Source organism: Bombyx mori, chromosome 25 (assembly GCF_030269925.1).
Source record: "Bombyx mori chromosome 25, ASM3026992v2".
Classification (NCBI taxonomy): Eukaryota; Metazoa; Arthropoda; class Insecta; order Lepidoptera; family Bombycidae; genus Bombyx; species Bombyx mori.
The window spans coordinates 10260336-10280970 of record NC_085131.1 but is presented as its reverse complement, the minus strand read 5'-3'; the positions used below and the strand labels follow the sequence as shown (position 1 = coordinate 10280970).

At 38.1% G+C, this 20635-nt stretch overlaps 1 long non-coding RNA gene across 2 annotated transcripts in view; it reads left to right on the top strand.

The window, feature by feature from the left end:
- The window catches only part of LOC134201429 (uncharacterized), a 61262-nt gene that overhangs the window by 22772 nt on the left and 17855 nt on the right, over positions 1-20635 (top strand). The window contains exons 2-4 of one of the 2 annotated variants that reach the window (XR_009976715.1): positions 4461-4514; positions 14861-14990; positions 16045-16969. This is a non-coding gene — a long non-coding RNA (uncharacterized LOC134201429). Of the gene's footprint in view, positions 1-4460; positions 4515-14860; positions 14991-16044; positions 16970-20635 lie in introns of those variants that run through there. The other variant, XR_009976716.1, reaches the window with a different exon arrangement.

Genomic DNA, 20635 nt, shown 5'->3' with positions numbered 1-20635 from the left:
CACCATCTCTTTCGAGGCGGCGTGTGTACTGGCTGGGACGCCGCCTTGGGTCCTGGAGGCGGAGGCGCTCGCTGCTGACTATCAGTGGCGGGCTGACCTTCGTGTCCGGGGCGTGGCGCGTCCCAGCCCAAGTGTGGTCAGAGCGCGGAGGGCCCAATCTCGGCGGTCCGTGCTGGAGTCTTGGTCCAGACGGCTGGCCGATCCTTCGGCTGGTCGTAGGACCGTCGAGGCGATTCGCCCGGTTCTTGTGAACTGGGTGAATCGTGACAGAGGACGCCTCACTTTCCGGCTCACGCAGGTGCTCACTGGGCATGGTTGCTTCGGTGAGTTCCTGCACCGGATCGGAGCCGAGCCGACGGCAGAGTGCCACCATTGTGGTTGCGACTTGGACACGGCGGAGCACACGCTCGTCGCCTGCCCCGCATGGGAGGGGTGGCGCCGTGTCCTCGTCGCAAAAATAGGAAACGACTTGTCGTTGCCGAGTGTTGTGGCATCGATGCTCGGTGACGACGAGTCGTGGAAGGCGATGCTCGACTTCTGCGAGTGCACCATCTCGCAGAAGGAGGCGGCGGGGCGCGTGAGAGACGCACAGGCCCGCCGCCGTCGAGCGGGGGCCAGGGAGGCGGATATCGCCCAAGCCCTGGCCCTCTAAGTGTTTCGGGTCCCCTCACATGTCGGCCTGGGGACCGGCGAAGGGGGCCTAAGAAGACGACGTGCAAGCTGCTCTGCACGCGTTTTATGCATGAGCATCCGGGTGATGGAAGGCCGGCTATCCTCAACCCACGCTGGTTCTGACCCAGCGGGGTATTCCGTAGGATAGACCATTCTAACCGGCGCCATCTAGGCGGGCTTCGGATAGCCTGCCGACCGAGAGGGCTGGTGGTCGTGGCGCCGACGACCGCCAGTCCGGCGTCCCGAGGGGGAGGGTGATGAGAGAGATGTGCTCCGCACTAAACGCTTCACTTTCCCCCCTTTGCCTTTTCATGAGTTTTGTCTCATGCGAGGTTTGGACGTTGGTTGTTGAGAGACAGGAGGTTTTAGTCGGTTCGACTCCGACATGCCCCGCCCTCCATCCCCAGTGAAGGGAGGAAGTCCGGCGATTTCCTCCTGACAAAAAAAAAAAAAAAAAAGGAGCAAAATGCTAACGCTACAAGTATTAATTTTTCCGATTCGTAATCAGTTAGCGTAGTGATTAACATGAGTATGTATATATGAGTACATGAGTATGTTTATCGCTCTCTGGTTCCGATAGTAAAGAGAATCATAATTTGGATCTGGATGACCGTGCCTCACATGTCCCCGATTATTAATATTTTTAACAAATAATTTATTGAAATCTTATTCAACATACAATACTTTTAATTTAACAATACTTTTTTTAAAACGTATTAAAATACTATACAAAAAATAGACTACCGCTAGTGGTGGTGTATACTTAATATTATTACTAGATGTTACTTACGAATTCGCCAGCGTGTTTAAGAAAAAGTTTCAAAATATATCACCAAAATACTATAATAGTGGTAGGACCTCTTGAGAGTCCGCGCGGGTAGGTACCACCACCCTGCCTATTTCTGCCGTGAAGCAGTAATGCGTTTCGGTTTGAAGGGTGGGGCAGCCGTTGTAACTATACTTGAGACTTTCGAACTTATATCTCAAGGTGGGTGGCGCATTTACGTTGTAGATGTCTATGGGCTCCAGTAACCACTTAACACCAGGTGGGCTGTGAGCTCGTCCACCCATCGAAGCAATAAAAAAAAAAATACAATTCGTGAGCACGATAAAAACATTTTTTGTTTTTCCTACCTATTCTAATAACCTCGAAGGATACCTCATAGTAGATTCTCCGGCCGAGTCGGTGACCTCTCGAGGCTGTAACCTGGGGGAGCTGTTAACACTAGCCCTAGCAAGAGCAGTGCTTCGCCGAATCTACCATCGGATCTGAAACGCGACCCACTGGGTAAAAACATCGCTAGAGATGTCTGTAATGTAAAAATAAACTAAACACCCGCTGACTCAACACACACCGATCTAGACACAAATCAGAGCCTATCTTTTAAGTTAAGCGAAAGCAATAACGTATCTATACATCTATGCTAATATATAAATCTACAGTGCTGTTTATGGATGTTCCGTTATAACTACTGAACCATGCATCCGATTGACTTGAAACTTGGTATCCATGTAGAAAATGCATGTACTTAATGGATAGGCTTATATGAGATAATATTTATATGAGTGTTGGACTCCCTACACCAGTTTTAGGGGCGTTAATGATAATCTTTGTAGGGGTGAGAAATAATAATGTTAATTTTAAAAGCCCGGCGAAGCGGACGCGTACAGCAATTTTTTTTTTATAAAAATAATAAAACATACATTCCCGTGGGTATGAGATGGCTTTTCGGGATAAAATGGGATATTAGGAGAAGTCCGAGCTACTAATCGAAAACTACAATTAAAAAAAAAGGTCACGTCAAAAAATTGCTTCATTTCAACGCGATAAAAGGACAAATAAACACACTTTCACTATTATAATATTAGTATGGATTAGTTATACGACCCTGACCTACTTGAGAATCTAATTCGCGTCAGCCGCCCGTAGCAGCGATGTTTTAACTTCTTGATTCCCAACGCCATAGTTTCTATTTTAAGTGCAAATGCCAATGCAGATCCGCGGGAGCTCATATTGCGCTTAGCCATTTAAAGTTGGTAAAATCGTATATTTAATTGTTGTCTAAGATATGCAACGTTATCGCGTTGTGGTTTCTTAAACGCGTAGATGTTTATAAGTAAAATATATAGAAAGACTAGCTGACCCGGCAAACAGTTTTGCCATATATAAGATTTCTAGGGAATTTCTAGTGTAGAAAAAAAAAATAACTTATTGTAAGTGTGTAAGGATGTGGTAAATGAGTGAAAGAGGTATGTAGTGCTGTGAACGATGAGGGAATATATAATAAAAATAACAAAACCTCATTCAACCACATAATACCTCATTATAACAAAAAAAAAGTCCAAATAAAAAAAAAATTTTAGGAGTGGACAACCCTAATCACTTAGGGGTATGAAAAAATAGATGGTAGCCGATTCTCAGGCTTACTGAATATGCATAAAAAATTTCATGAGAATCGGTCAAGCGGTTTCGGAGGAGTATGGGAACGAACATTGTGACACGAGAATTTTATATATTAGATAAAAAAAAACACACTTCAATACATAGCAGGTTGATATAAATTAAAATAATATTATTCTTTGCCTAGTAATCTTGATCCTGGCAAAGCAATAAACTTGTTGTGTTGTCGACAGTGTTTGATACGTATATAGTTTTTTTCAAGTCAATCTGACATTTTAATGTCGATGAAAGTATGTTGAATAATAAAATAAAAAAGTCTTGAAAAGGAATTTGAATAGTCAAAATAATGTAAATATTGCAAAATAATTTAAATATTGTCGTCGTCGTGGCTTAAAGGGTAAAACGTCCGGTGCATCGTGTAATAAAAATCCAGCCTGCAAAATTAGAATGTGCGTAATTACTGGTGGTAGGACGTCTTGTGGGTCCGCACGGGTAGGTGCCACCACCCTGCCTATTTCTGCCGTGAAGCAGTAATGCGTTTCGGTTTGAAGGGTGGGGCTGTCGTTGTATTGTAAAAACGGAGACCTTAGAACTCATAACTCATGGTAGGTGGCGGCATTTACGTTGTAAATGTCTATAGACTCCGGTGACCACTTAATATCAGGTGGGTCGTCAGTTCGTTCACCCACGTAAGCAACAAAAAAAAAGAACACAATTAAAATTTCAAATAAAACAGAACATAACGGTTTCATAGGCCATCAACCACCAGACCAATCGTCTTTATTGCCGTACTATAACCAAGACAAATGAGACATACACGAAATCTAAAGTTAGGTAAATAGTGAAACTCCCCCGTCGAAGTGGTAGTTCCGCAATAAGGACATCAAACGAAAATCGCCCTTAACTCGAACAGACAAAGAGAATTTTTGTCAAGCTCCCAGTTGCTTTTCAAAATTCCGGACGCGTTTCTTTTACATAGACCCTGTTCCTCGTTTAGGGTAGAGCGACATGTGATTGTAACGGTAGTGGATAGGATTCAGTTTCCTTTGTTAAGAATGGTAGGAGTGACGCCATTTTGAATGAGCGTTGGCGGTCAAAATTTATTGCGCATAAATGTAGCTCTGGCTAACCCGGGAGTTAGGGGGAGGAGGGAGTAGGCTTAAAAATCGGGGTAAGGGGTAAAAGGGGTACGTTTTTAGCATTCGCAGCGTCGGCCTATTTGGGGTGTTGATGGCTGCCAGAGAAGGATTGCGAGATCATAGCTTAACTATGTAATGAAATGGATCAGCCTCTAACCTAAAATTGCCCAAATGACCACAAACTAGTGGCATGTGTAAATTAAGTTTCAAATCTTTATATAAATTAATTTTATGTTTTTCGTTTTCAGATTTTCGAAATAATCTTCAGCTTTGATGTAATCTGTAAAATAACAAAATCGTTGGTAAGTATTTTGCATTTCAAAATAAAAACAAAAATCTATACTTTTTGCGCAATTTTTGCAATCCAATAGAATACATATGAATGTTTACCCATTTTATATCAGTAAGGGACCCTCACAGTATACAGTGCTCAACGAACGCTTCGTCTGGCATATTAAGGTTGAGCATCTTAAGTCTTAAATTTTGCACGTCGACATACGTACACAGGACGACTTTCTTCATAATGCTTTTGGGTGTTAATTACTACCATCCTCCCTTATACTGCCGGTCATCGTTCCCGTCGAACTTGTCGCTGGCGACGAAGGGCTTGGCGGTTAAATTAAGTCACAGACACAGCCCACTGAGTTTCTCGCCGGATCTTCTCAGTGGGTCGCGTTTCCGATCCGGTGGAAGGTTCTGCGAAGTATTGCTCTTGCTGGGATTAGTGTCAGCAACGTCGTGAGGTGTGAGCCCCGTGAGCTCACCCACTAGTTAAGGCTACGCTGAAATGGTCTCTCCAGACCATCAGCTTACGTAGGAAAAAAGAAATCTTAATCTGCTTCAAAGCAGTAAAGTTATAAGTCGCAGTTAATTTAAATTAAGGGACAGCAAATTCACAATTTCAAATGAACTTCATCTTCAAGTGTCTAGATAGGTGGTGGCATTCTCGTCGAAATGTCAATGAGCTCTGGTAACCATTTGGCACCGAGTGAGTTGCGAGATCGTGGCCCATCTGTGTAATTAAAAAAAAACGTCTTGCTTATCCGTGAGTTCGGGGTGGTTGTCACCCATGCGAGACGTTACCACCGTTCTACCTGTTTCAGTTACTAAGCTGTTATCTGACTGTAACTGGGTTGGATAGCGGTTATCCAAACTAGCGATTTGAAACGCACGATTTGTAACGTCTCAAAATGAGTATCGGCATCCAGCTTGGCGTGTTTATGAGGCTCTGTAACTGCTTAACCCAAGGGGGACCATTAGCTTATCTGTCAATCTCAGCTAAATAATAGTTTAAAGAAAACTAAAAAACACGCTTTTATAGAAAGTCCGATTAAAAAATAGAAAATAAATTTATTGTAAAAAAAGCTTGGTGTGCGTCGTGTTAATAGTTATAAATGTTTTATTGTCAGATATGAGTTTTTATGAGAGAATTATCATTTTGATAATATCTTAAAAAGCACCCCTTGCTTTGTTTACCTACAATAAATTTATTTTCTATTTTTAGTATCGTTACAACGGCTACCCCGGCGTTCAAACCGAAACGCATTACTGCTTCACGGCAAATGGTGGTACCTACCCGTGCGGGCTCACAAGAGATCCTAGCACCAGTAAAAAAAAGTTTACTATAAAGTATTAAAAAGTCCCAATGGATCTCTTGAATCCGATCCTGGAACGCGTTTAACCCGCACCCTCTCGACCTCTACGCACATCTCACTCGCACAAACTCCAAAAAGAACTCTCCGTCGCTTTCCACCCTTTTGCTTAAATTATTGCGCCTCCATTCTGCACTAGGGGACCAGACGTATCTGTACTAAAATGTGCTTAGCCAAATTCAATCTTATCGTTAATGAAATATAGCAGTAATTCGTTCAAAATAAACAAAAATGCTAAGAGCGTGCTTCACCAAAGAAAGTAGTACTGTGGATATCATATTTTTACGGACAGTGATCTACTTTTAGTGCAATTTTGTAACTGAAATAAGCGTTAAGATTTAAGATGGAAGGTCCAAAATTGTTCGACTGTTAAAATAAATTTCCCCAAAATGATTGAGGATAATTCGTGAATTAATTCAAAGGCGGTGGACATTAAAAGTCCACCCGCTGAGGCTGGGGTTAGTGTTGGGTGGGGAGCCGAGATTGGGGTGGTTCGATTCCGGGAGGGTTAAGTACGCATTTCTGATGCAGTCTTGCGGGAGACAAGATGCGTACACGGACAACAATGAATTGAGCTTTGACTTTTTGTGAAAAGCTTGTTTTTTTTTTATTTTCTTGCAAAACTATTAAAACTCCAATAAAGTAGATTCTAACGTACCGAGTGTAAGTATTTTTATCGAGTTCACGGTCTACCTGACGTTAAGTGGTAACTGGAGCCAATGAAGCTGCCACACACCTTGAAAAATGTGCTATAAATCTCAATCGTATATTAAATGTATGCTGTCCCGACCTTCAAACTTGGATGCATTACTGCTTCGCAATAAAAATAGGCAAGCTCGTTGTACCTCCCCGTACTGGCTCACAAGACACTCTACCAGTACCAGTGACAGAACATGAAATTTCGTTAAATGAATATTGCATGTAGGTATCCATTGTATATGGTCTTCACTGAAACAAAATTAGCAAGCCTATATCATATCTGCTTCCATTTTACAACGATTTAAATTATAAATCTGTAAAACATTACACGTATTGTAATCTGTATTAATAATTTGAATGATATTATTTAATTGCTGTCATAAAAAGGTAGGTAAGCTCATGTACTATAAGGTAGTAATCAGCTTAAAGACGATCCAGCGGAAAATCATCACACAATGCTTAAAGTCGAAGTCTTGTAGAATGACATTAATCTACCTTCCTTAACTACGTAAACATGCAGAGGAATAAAACAAACTAAATACGTCCTACTGTATAGATTGTGTAGGTTTGAAATCAGAGTACTGATAAGTTACTTATTAAGTTATTATTAAGTAAACACTATTAATACCGCCCAAGCGTAGCTGGAATAGCTTCTTAAACTACTAATGATTAACTTGAGAAAAATATATTAACTGGGCAAAGAACTACCGTTTCGGTGATTTCATATTACGGGAGTCCGCAATGTAAGACGTACAAAACGTAAATATGGTTTGTATCTTGAAAAGGCGAATCTTGTTGAAAAATATTCTCCTTCAAGAAAATTGTTTTTTTTATTGCTTAGATGGGTGGACGAACTCACAGCCCACTTGGTTTTAAGTGGTTACTGGAGCCTATACACATCTACAACGTAAATGCGCCACCCACCTTGAGATATAAGTTCTAAGGTCTCAAGTATAGTTACAACGACTGCCCCACCCTTCAAACCGAAAAGCATTACTGCTTCACGACAGAAATAGGTGGGGTGGTGGTTCCCACCCGCGCGGACTCACAAGAGGTCCTACCACCAGTAAGAATAATAACAATTTAGAATAACAATGTTTGGAATAATCTTCAACGATGGGCAGTGGCTTACCTGTCTCGCTGATGTTACTAATGTCTATGGGCAATAGCTTTCACTCACCATAATGCTTATTACGAGCTCATCTGCTATATGTGAAAAAAACTAACCATTGTATAAAAAAAAAACACTTTTTTGAACAGCATAATTCATACTAATTCACGATGCGATTCATTAATTACTATTCTTATTAATACAGGGGCAAAGCGTTAGAACAAAAAGTCGGGGCCGTATCAGGTGAAGGTAATTTTTCATTACATTACTAAAGGATAGTCGCCGGGCGTGATGATAAAACCGCGTCCCTCCCACCCGGTACCACGATTTGTCGTCACGAATACGACTCGAACGAATTCCACATTAGTCGACCTCAAAAATTATAAACGGATCTACTCGGGTCATTTACGTATTTAATTCTAAAGCCAATTTTTGATATACCACGATGTGTAATATTGGAATGCTAAAGATAAAACAGTTGAAATATAGGTCGAAAGTGTATGGTAATTTTTGATATTTTATTCGAAGGACACAATAATTTAATGTAGGTTTACACATAAATGAAGGATATCTAAATAAGATGTAAGGATGAATAAACATTGGGACGAAGTTACTAGGTTCATTTACAAAATCCCTGTTAGGAAACAAGCTTTGCGTCACAGTAATTTCTAACTCTAAATGAGATTTAAAATGTTCAAATAGCAAAATGAAATGTACGAGTAGGTATTAGTTTACAATGTTCAAACTTTTTAAGGTAGTATTTTGTTTTTCCTTTAGAAATAACGATGTATGATAAGATAACAAATGAAAAAATGGAATTCAGATTTTTTTTTCCTACCTCAGCTGATGGTCTGGAGAGACCACATCAGCGTCACCGGGCTAGTGAATTCAGAGCCTAATTGCGTGAAATTTATAAATTATACCGTTTTAATATGATCAAGCATTATTTCGAGTCTACATACTTTTTGTACATCATGAATGGTTTTCTTTAAAACGGAAAAAATGGCAATTCGGAATATTTTCACGGGCTAGTATTCGAATCACGCCGCAGTGTGCGAGAGATTATAAATTAACTATTAGTACCCACTCCGCCTTTCATGGAACGAAGCGCAATTGATTTACGATATAAAAATATAACCATTTCTAAAATTATATTCAAGGAAAAACGAAAATTAAAAACTCATTTTTAAATTTCAAAACAGCCTCATGGTACGGACCCTCGGGGTGTGGAGTTCCCTTAGGAAATTAATGGTCCAACGAGACGACCCTTTCTCGGAAACAAAAGGTTCGCGCATATGTCGCTAGATGGCGACTGTAGTTATAAATGTTTTTTTTTATAAAATTCAAGAACATTCATAAGAACCAGTCAAATAATAGGTACTTTTAAATTTGGAGAACAATCATCAATTGAAGTCAGCATAGAACTTCCTTCTTCTTCTTCCAGTGCCTCTTCAATCCTGAAGGTTGGCCGTTAGCTTTCTATATTCGTTTTTATCTGCAGCCAGCCGGAACAGCTGTTCGACGGAGGCAATACCGGTCCACTCCCGGATATTCCGGAGCCATGATTTCTTTCTTCGCCCAGCACGTCTCTTTCCGTCCACTTTGCCCATAATTATCAGCTGGAGCAGCATGTATCGATCGTTCCTGAGCACGTGGCCGAGATACTCTATCTTGCGCTTTTTGATAGCAGGCAGCATTTTCCGGGACATATGAACGCGCTGAAGCACGGTTTCGTTCCTGACCCTCTGCGTCCAACCAATGCGTAACATGCGACGGTAGCACCACATCTCGAATGCCTGTAGGCGTCTTGTAGTGTCCTCTTTCAGGGTCCACGTTTCGCAACCATACATGACGATAGGTCAGATATAGCACATGAGTAGCCTGACTCGGAGCTTTATATTCAGTTGACGACAGCAAAGAACTTTCCTCATTTTATTAAAAGAGGCTCGAGCAGTTTCTATCCGGGTCTTGATTTCTTGATCAGATTCCCATGCTTCGTTTACCCAAGCCCCTAAATACTTGTACTGTCGTACCCGCTCTAGTTGTTTCCCAGCTACAGATACGCTTGAACTCAACTAAGCACCCACTAAGCACCAAATAATTTTCCCGCAAATTAATCCTATTACGTAGCCGCATCACAACTAACTTGCTTACTAATTACTTCATGTTAAAGTACTCAAACATTCCGATTAAACAGAAAACAGCGAAACTAACTTGAACTTAAACCTGATTTTAGTAATTCGAACGTGATGTTAATATAATGAGATTAATCTTTTGAAATATACTGTTCTTTCATTTACTAGTTCTAGGACCTCTTGTGAGTCCGCACGGGTAGGTACACCACCACCCCGCCAATTTCTGCCGTGAAGCAATAATAAGTTTCGGTCTGAAGGGTGAGGCAGCCGTTGTAACTATACTGAGACCTTAGAAGCTATATCTCAAGGTGGGTGGCGTAAATTTCTATGGGCTCCAGTAACCACTTAACAAACAGGTGGGCTGTGAGCTCGTCCACCTCTCTAAGAAATAAAAAAAAACATTATATGCTGATATTGGAGATTAGATTTTATTTAATTACACTTTTGGGCACGACAAAAAATCAATATATTATATTTTTTTTTGTATTTTTTGTCTACCATTATTAGTCTAGTATTAGATTTATTCTGTCTATTATAGTTGGACATAGGGTCTGATGGCCAATCGGTTGTTAAGTGATTTCTGGATCTCATATATGACGTCAAAACTGCCTAGAGAAGCGTAAGTAAATGTTTCAGTTGTATTGCAAAATCATAATTTTCACGGCTGAATTATTAATAATTGAGAAACAATGTTGAAGCTTTTAGACCATTTAAATTCTAAAACAGAAATTGCAGTATGCAAACACTAGTTTAAAATTTAAATACATACCAAAGTGTATTAATGGAAGTTAGAAAATTTCACGGAAGGCAGGAAGTTTCGACAAATTTTCAGCGAAATCCGTCCCGTTCCCGAATCTAATTTGGCGAGCTACTCGACGAAAGTTGGAACTAACTAGAAGTTTCTAGAGCTCTAGACGTAACGCACTTGCAATTACCGTATGTGTTCCATATTAGGGTTACCAATCGTTCATATTAAATTATATTAATTTATTAATCGTTAATATTTTTAAATTACATATATAATACTAGCGACCCGCCCTCGCTTCGCTTCGGAAACATTAAATTTTATTATTGAATAGTTGAGTCCCGCGATGTTACCCGCTGTTATTGTCGTATCGCGGGTGACGCCGCGAGGCGAAGCTAGTCTAAAAAAGTAGCCTAAGTTACTCCTTATATCATCAGCTACCTGTCAGGGAAGTCCCGTCAAAATCGGCCCAGCCGTTCCAGAGATTAGCTGGAACAAACAGACAGACAAACAGACAAAAATTGTAAAAAATGTTATTTTGGTGTATGTACCGTATATACTTATATATTCATATGCATGTAGTAAAAAGCGGTTATTTCAATATTAAGAACAGACACTCCAATTTTATTTATATGTATAGATAATTAAATCTTTAGACCACTTTTCGTAAATATAATTTAACAACTTACAAGAATATGTCGTCACGCACAACTGACAAAAAAACTAACGCTCAAATCACATCGTACAAAAAATCCGATCTAATAATTTAACGACTTAATCATAATTTTATTAATTTCATTTTATTATTTACTAATGTCAACAATAACAACAGGTATACACAACTGCAGTTTAACAAACATGCTCTGAACAGTGGTTCCAACTATTTCGAATTTGCCGTGCCTTAAAGAATAAGACGCGCAGTGCATTCGTATCGAAAGCCCACCGAGTTTCTGGCCGGATCTTCTCAGTGGGTCGCGTTTCCGATTCGTTGGTAGATTCTGCGAAGCACTGCTCTTGCTAGGGCCAGTGTTAGCAACACCTCCGGTTTGAACCGAGAGCTCACCTACACGCTAGAGTAACACTGATATAGCCTCTCAAGACTATCAGCATAGGTAGGAAAAATAAAAAATCGCGCTGCGACTGTGTCGGTGTTCGAATATCGCAAGCAGATACCAATTGTTCTATAGACTGCAATACGTACATAACAAATGCTCACGAATTACTTCCACATTGAAGGAATAGCATCGTGTAATAAAAATCAAACCTGCAAAAATGATCAGTTGCGTAATTATTGATGGTAGGGCACCTTTTGAGCCCGCATGGGTAGATACCACCAACCTGTCTATTTCTGCCGTGAACAGTAGCCTGATTCCGCTTGAAGGGTAGGCCGACTGTTGTCCTGTAAAAACTGAGACTTATAACTAATGTCTCAAAGCTGGTGGCGCGATTTACATTGTTGATGTAGTCATACAGTAGTCATACTGCTTTGTTATCCATCCCTAGTAGCGACAGTATCCTCAACTAGTTGTCCATTTAAAATCTCTTCATAACATTAACACTCCTCAAAGTTTTGAGCATAATTGGTATGTATTAATGAGAGAAGACGGGTTCCACTTGATAGATAATAATAGACGTTATCTCAACGTAATAAGGGCGTTCTCATAACACAAGTAGTAGTGCTTAAGAACTAACTTAAATAATAAAAGTCCTTGATCTATAAATGTTTTAATTTAATTTATTTTGCGAAAAAAATATCAGTGACATTTCACTTGTATTATAATTCGAATAATAATAAACAATAATAATAACAGGGAACAAGTTACTTGTACTGTGGGAACCAGACACTCATATATATTATTACATACATTTAAATATATAGATAAATACATAATGATTACCCAAATAAAGAGAAAACAAATCTATTCATAACATGCATGTTTTCCCGATGTGGGAATCGAACCCACGATCCTTGGCGCAACAGTCAGGGGCACTAACAATAGCACCACCGAGTTAGTCATAATGAACGAAATCTATACACAAATTATATCACATATAGAATAGTAACTGCTAGCTATTAACTAGCACCTTATTCGCTCAAGGAGACAAAGAAAATATACCAATACATATAAGGGTAATTACGTATTAACACCACCGCAGCAAAAATTCATTCTTGTAGTACTAAAAATTAGGCCAAAAAGCAGCAAATAACAAGACAATAAGGACATTAAAGATGTCTTCTTGCGTGTGCAAACAACAAGGCGACTCTATAGTCGCCTTTTTTTCTTAGCGAAGCTTTCTTTTTATCAGTTCATTATTTGAATTTTTGCTGCGGTGGCGTTAATACGTAAGTACCCATATAAGTTATCAAACACAATCTAATTTAAAACAGCTACACATTAGCTGAATAACTATCATGCAATGATTTAATCGATGTACTTTTAATCGTGTGTGAATAATCTTTAATCCTGTGTTATTGAAGTGAATTAAAAGTCTTCTCTTGAGATATGAGCTCTAAGGTCTCAGCTACAACGGCTACAGCTACTCAGTTACAACGGCTGCCTCATCCTTCAAACCGAAACGCATTATTACTTCACGGCAGAAATAGTCGGAGTGGTGGTACCTACCCGTGCGTACTCACAAGTGGACCTACCACCAGTTGAAGGCTATTTAGTATGTTATTGTACGATTTTATTTAGATGTGCTCTACAAACATAAGTCAAACTACATCTCATAATAATGTTTACAAAATGTTCTCTTTCGCAACCCGCCTCAGCGTTTTATTTGTTGTACGAAGTGTTTTTATTGAGGCTAAACTGAGTAAATGAGAGAGGACTATGACCTCATAGAAGGCATAACATATGACATAGAGTATTTCATTTGCAGTGACTTAACCGTTCAAAGTCAACCCCCTATTGAGATTATCTTCTAGCTTCGTTTTCTAATGGCCGAAAATATAGGTCAGGTATATTGAGTATGCAGAAATGTCGTAGTTATTTGTGGGTAGATAAATATACTGCAGGAATGCATCGCTAAGACCATTTCCTTTGATCGCGCTGGAAATTATGACGAAAATCTGGAAATTAAATGCACTATTAGTTTACTGATGATAATGGTAATGGTTTCAATAGTAGAAGCGTCGGGTACAACTATAAAATCGTACATTATACACATCGGGATATTTTAAACGGGGAACGTCTCGCAGCCTGGTTACCGCGACCGAGCAATTTCAACGGCCATGTGTGCGTTCAGTATAAAATGCGAGTGAAGTGCAAAGTTTGACAGCACTATCCTTTGGCGGCCGTAATTTACGTGTGCTTTAACTTACGCCGAGGAAGTACTGATTGCAAAAAAAAAAGAATTTCTTGTAAAAACAACTTAAATTACGAATTTGAAACATGTGATGTTGAACTTTCTTATTGTGCTATCTTTTGACTAGTTTATTGATTCAGGGAATTTTATAATCAATACTTCAAGAAAAAAATGTGAAAGTGAACTCTCAATAAAAATATACAGAGTCTTTCAATCGGAGACTCCCAATAAACTTCACCGCATCGTAAATCTAATTATCTGTATAATCTAATTCGATCGTGTCACTTGACTAGTATCATTTGGGTTTTTATTTATCAACAAAATTTCGTCATACACAAACCGTTATTAAAATAATTAATAGTTAACATATTATGAACACGAAGAAAATACGCATAAGAATACAGTAAATGAAACTAGCGACTTACCTTATCAGTATCGAAGTAAGCTTAATACTAATAATAATAATAATATCAGTTGAATACTGACAAAATTAATATATTTGATTCTCACTATTATTCTGCGAGAGTATCAAGGCATTTTAGTAATATACATAAAATATAAATTTATAAAGATTTCATTTTAATTATATGCAAACCGTACATTTCTTATACGCTGAGGGGACAGTGAGTGCGCAAAAGTTACTACGAGTATTCTCAACTATGAACGAACACTGAAGCTTGCTTTCCACAACCGTATCGACACGGCGCTCGATTCGAAATGTGCAAAAATCATTCGACTATAAAAATCACTATTTCAATTAGTTCAAGACTTTTGACTCTACGTATGAGCTCCAGAATAGCACCCATCATTTCTTCCGGGAGGTGTTTTAAAAGTCTACTAAGGGATTTATCAGTGAATATACAGCAGCATTCTATTAGTATTACACTCGCATATTGCGATCGCCAACTAACATTTAATGGTGGCGAGGCGTTTTGTAAGCTTTACCACACATCTCAAGGTGTGGCGGCATTCATGTTATGTTTTCCATTGGTTCCAGAAAAGTTGGACAGCAGCGTTCTCTGACTTTTATACCAGCATACTCCACCTGCAGACGGGGTAGATACTTTGAGCTCACGCGGTATCTGACTATTTTTGTCCGATGCCAATTATACCTTCCTATTTGAAAGGTCAGTTCATAACAGTTTGCACTGACTCGTGCACGTGACTCGCGTTGTCTGGGTTCATTAACATTATGATGTCCAAGGGCGCCGTCATAGTCGTGAACTTCTTTGCCACTTACAGCAGTAATAAGACTTATTATGATCATTGTCTGATGACAGTTACTGTTAATTAGGGTGTAAGTAACATAGGTATCATGTTTTTTTTAAATTATGTGTGAACAGAATAAAAAAGCTTAATTAGTATTAGTTTAATTAGTAGTAATTAGTTAGTATTACAGTGTCAATCTACATCTCCTTTTGTATAATGGTTTTACATGATTTAATTTAAAACTTAGAGAAGCAAATTCATAAAATTACTTATAATTAATTAGTCAGATAAAACATTTGATTACGATCATACCTGATCACGAATCCTTTCCGTGCAGTAACACGAAGTGAATATCAAGAAATATAAAAAAATTGCTTCGTAGTTTTAGACCGCTTTTAACCCTGAAACATAACAATTGATATAATTAAATTATCACCTATTTTTGTTATAATGAGTATTATAAAACCACCTGGTTTAAGTGGTTTCTGGAGCCCATAAGCTATCTAAATGCCGCCAAGTACTCTGCTAATGAGCAAGGACTAGGTCTGAATTGTATAGAATATAGGCTATATGTGCTTTTTTTTTATTGCTTAGATGGGTGAACGAGCTCACAGCTCACCTGGTGTTAAATGGTTACCGGAGCCCATACCATCTACAACGTAAATGCGCCTTTCACCTTGAGATATGAGTTCAAAGTCTCAGTATAGTTCCAACGGCTGCACCACCCTTCGAACCAAAACGCATTACTGGTTAACGGTAGAAATAAGCAGGGTGGTGGTACCTACTCGTGCGGACTCACAAGAGGTCCTACCACCTGTAAAAGCAACACATTTATCTTGATTTCATTGTATTTCGTACTTTTTAGTCTTTTTGGAACCAATTTTTTCTGTTCAAATTAGTCTATCTGATGTGTATACTAATAATCTGTTCAAGTCTATTCTAATTTGTGTAATCTGTTTTTGCATTTCACAGTGCCATATTAATGGGTGACTCGATGGCCACATAGCTGGCTCCCCTCACTACCGGGCCAAGGATCATGCCTGGTATACCCTGCGATTTGAAGTCAAATGACCTTGCGCGATTGATTCCTGTTTATTTATCGTTCACATTTAGTAGAAATATTATTTTCCCACACTTCTGCAGATATGGTCTTAGGCTCTTAATTTCAATTCCCAAATTTATGGAAAATTATTTTTTCAAATACAATAATAATAAAATACAAAATTCTGTCAGTAATTTTAACACGTCGTATTAAAATTTTGTTCTTCATCAAACCTATTTCCCGAATAAGTTTTCTTCAATTCAGCGATCCACGTTCGGAGGCGCAAATCTAATTACCGGCCCTTACAGATTGCATCACTAATCATGTTAGGGCTGTACGAATCTATATAAAAATAAAAAATAAAATAGATGTGTGGTGTCGTGGGACACCGGATAGGAACGAAGTTCCTTATTATAAAAATATTGATTTTAAGTTCTATTCGAGGTATAAAGAAAATAATTATTCGGGTATACATTTTTTATTTACATTTTTTTTTTGATAAAAATCAAATAAAAACTACTTCACAAAGTTATCAACTTTATTTTATTCAAAATTTATAATAAAAATATGTTATTTTTTGTACGTTATTACAAAGTTAAGTCGTACACTGTGTGCGTTACTAATAAAAATCTTACGTTACGGACGTTTTTTCCCGGTTAGGGTACCCCTCCGCATCGTCCCATAGGGAACTTCGTTACAAAAACCATCATGCATTTTATAACATATGGCCTCAAAAACTGTATATTTTAATAATACCACTAAAACGAACTAAGCGCGATGACGACGAAATCTAAGCTACATTTATATTTTCTCTCACTGTTTCTATTATTGTCTTAAAAATTTTACACATAATCTTTATAGATTGAGATATTTTCAAAGGTCAAAATGAAATTTCACTAAACAATACAGGTGTATCTAATACCGGGTTTACTAATTAAATTAAATCGTCTGAACAAACTAAGGTTTTATTTTCGAAAACTTTTGCAATGTTTTCTAAATTAATGTTCTGCAGCAACACCGTTGTAATGCGCATAAGATAACTTTAATTTTAAAATTATGCTAACAAAGTACGTATTATGGTCCAAGAGGGAATTTTACGGTTGACACTCTGCTGTTTTCTGTTTTAGGGTTGATCTAAAATATTTTATTAATAATAATGGCGTTATAATGATAATAATAAGTTTATTAATAATGAAATAGCGTGATCATTTATATTTTTGTCATAGTTGACTTTTTTTTCATCCATGGATATAATTCAGGTACGGTACAAATTGAACATTTCGAAAAGCAGAGATAAGTTTGAAATATTAAAGAATATTTAAGACTTTGTATCAAAGATGTAGTATACATACAAAGTAACCTTCATATCAAAAATGAGATGAAAAGCATGCTATAAATAAAAATTGGCATATTGCTAATAATTTTACAATAAGCCAAAACGGGGCAAACGAACTCAAATCGTCTCAGTTATTAACCGATCTCCTGAGCACATACGTGACGTAATTAATGCACGTGCCAAATATAGACAAGAAATTCCAAGCTATTTAAATTAAGCCTAATTTATTAGTTTCTAACCCTTTTTTATTGCTTAGGTGGGTGGACGAGCTCACAGCCCACCTGGTGTTAAGTGGTTACTGGAGCCCATAGACATCCACAACGTAAATGCGCCACCCATTTTGAGATATAAGTTCTAAGGTCTCAAGTATAGTTACAACGGCTGCCCCACCCTTCAAACCGAAACGCATTACTGCTTCACGACAGAAATAGGTAGGGTGGTGGTACCCACCCGCGCGGACTCACAAGAGGTTCTACCAGTATTTTCCTTTCTCTTTTTTCCTAGCTTTTTCGTTGATAGAGAAGTACATTTTTGATTAAGATAGTAAAATATCACCATTTGAAAAATAACAGTTTATTTCGGTAGGCAGCCCTAGAGTACATTGGAAGTTAGGCGGTTGGTGGAGTGGGCGGGTCTTGCGGCCAGCGCCGTTCGAGTAATGAGCTGGGCGCCGGAGACAAGGAGTTGTTCATGCGCAGAGATGCCGCTAGGTGTTAACAGAAAACATAGCGAATGGAATTATAAAATCTAATGAAGATAAAACTATTAAAATTAATATTAAAAGGTCTTTGTTAGCTTCTCCTTTGATAAAGCAATGAAGCAACAGATTGACAGTGTAAACAAGAAATAATTTATACCCATAAAAAATAAAACTGATCTTAATATTTTGGTATGACAATATAAGTCTGAACTAGCTCAAATCGTGTGGTACGACTTTTCTTTTTTTTTTTTCTACCTAAGCTGATGGTCTTGAGAGACCATATCAGTGTCGCCGGGCGAGCCCTTTCTTCAATACAAATAGCCTATTTGTAGCGTGCAAGTGTGTTTGACTTTTATGTATTCTGAGTGAAAATTTCCCGCTAATACGGAGAATAAATAACAAATCACACATATCACATACATTTTTGAACTCGTTGATGCAGTAGTTAGCGCTCTTGACCGTTAGACCGAGGGTCATAGTTTCGATTCTCATATCGAGCATACTTTCGTATTCCGAGCAGGTTTGTTTGGAGGTATATATTATCTATATAGTATATATATATATATATATTTAGACCCTTATAAGTATGTATATAAGTCTCTGCCTCCCATAGTACAGGGAATCCTAGTTTTGGACCCGATGACTGTGGGTGATTCGTTTGTTTGTTTGACCAAAACACATTTAAATAATTTTAAGTGTGTAAAATCTAGTGTGTATAATTCGAAGCGTCAAATATTTCTTTTCGATCAAATAATTTAATGTAATTTTGCGAGTCGTGAACATTATGCGTGTCTTCATTTAGAAATAAATCTGTTCGTGATTTGATATAACTCTATTAGGCTGCCCCAATTCACCCAGAATTTGAAAGAATTAAGTTTTACCATATTTTTTTTGTGATTGATGATTTAGTCCTGGAGCCCTTTCCAGTACCACAAGGAGAGATAGGCGAGGAAGGGTTCAACCAGAAGGGGCGAGATTTACTAACAGTTACCCGAGCGCCTCCAAGGGAGACCTAAAAACTCCAAGAGTAGCTGCTTCGCGAATGAATCTACTACCGGATCGGAATCGCGACCCGCTGAGAAGATCCGGTTTTTCCTAATCTAATGTGGACATTCTACGCGTTTTCTTCCAAATCTATGTTAAAAGTTGAAATTCGGGTCCACACTCGAGACTACAGATATTTATCTGGCCGCGGCCCGACTTTTTTAATATAAATGTTCTTTGTTCATGACGGGAGAAAGTTTTAATGAAAATTCAAATAAGGACAACTTTTAACCTTTTGTTTTTTTGGCTAGGCTTTTTCGGTTTTTTTTTTTTGTGTTTCAAGTACCCCCGCGATAAGATCTTGTTTTGTTCGTTTTTGTGTTTTAATTTACTGTGAATGTTTTTTCTCTTATTTTTTGTGGTTTTGTTTGTGGAGCTGTTTGTTCTATTATAAAATATAGGCAACAACGAAATTTAAGCTGGCTATGTTAATACTATGTAATGGATACTATCAAAAAGACGATGATTTTTTCTTTAAAGTCTAACCAAAGAAAAAGCCTACTTTCCATTATAATTATGTCTTTTGAGAATCATATCGAGCAAGATCGAGGGACTGCTGATCAATAGCCTTTGCAGTAGGCACTTGGAAGGAGAAAAATAATAATATATAATGGTATAAAATGTATAATATAATGATAGTTATGTGTTAGATTTTTAAGTTACTAACATAGATTATAAGTAATTATTACTAACAAAATGTTATGGTTTTAAAAAAAAAAAAAACTGAAATAAAGCATTAATAATAATAATAATAATAATAATAATTATAATCTTTAAAGATGTCGTCCAGTTTGACGCGGAAAAAGCTTCAGTATTTTTTTTATTAATATTTGATCGAGCTCACAGCCTACCCTTAAGTTATTCCCGTGAATCTAAAAACTGAAAGCTCACTCAATAATTACAAATATGCCGACTCGTGTTTCCTCATTAAGGCAAAGAATTCGCTTAACAAATGTGGCCTTATTCATTAAAACGTATTTGCGGACCGGCTCAGGGCTCTTGTGCAAATACATCCCACTTTCGAACGAGTGCGTGTTTAATCAAGACGCCCTAAATTATATTATGCTGTAGCGAGGTCCGTTAGTTAAGTTCTAAATATTAGATAGTATGTTTTCCTACGAGTTTTTTAAGTGGCTTGTAGGAGAAGGTATGGAATTAAAAGTTGGGATCATTAAGGTGACTTGAATCAACTTAAGCAATTAAACATCGTGTAATAAAAATCAAACCCGCAAAATTATAGTTGTAAGTCGTCTTGTGAGTCCTCACGGGTAGGTACCACCGCTCTGCCTATTTCTGTCGTGAAGCAGTAATGCGTTTCGGTTTGAAGGGCGGGATTTGCTAATACTGGCCATAAGCAAGAGCGGTATCGCGACCCAACGCGTAAATCCAGCGAGACTTTCAGCGGGTAAAGTAAATCGCTTTAAAAATATGTGATGTTGTC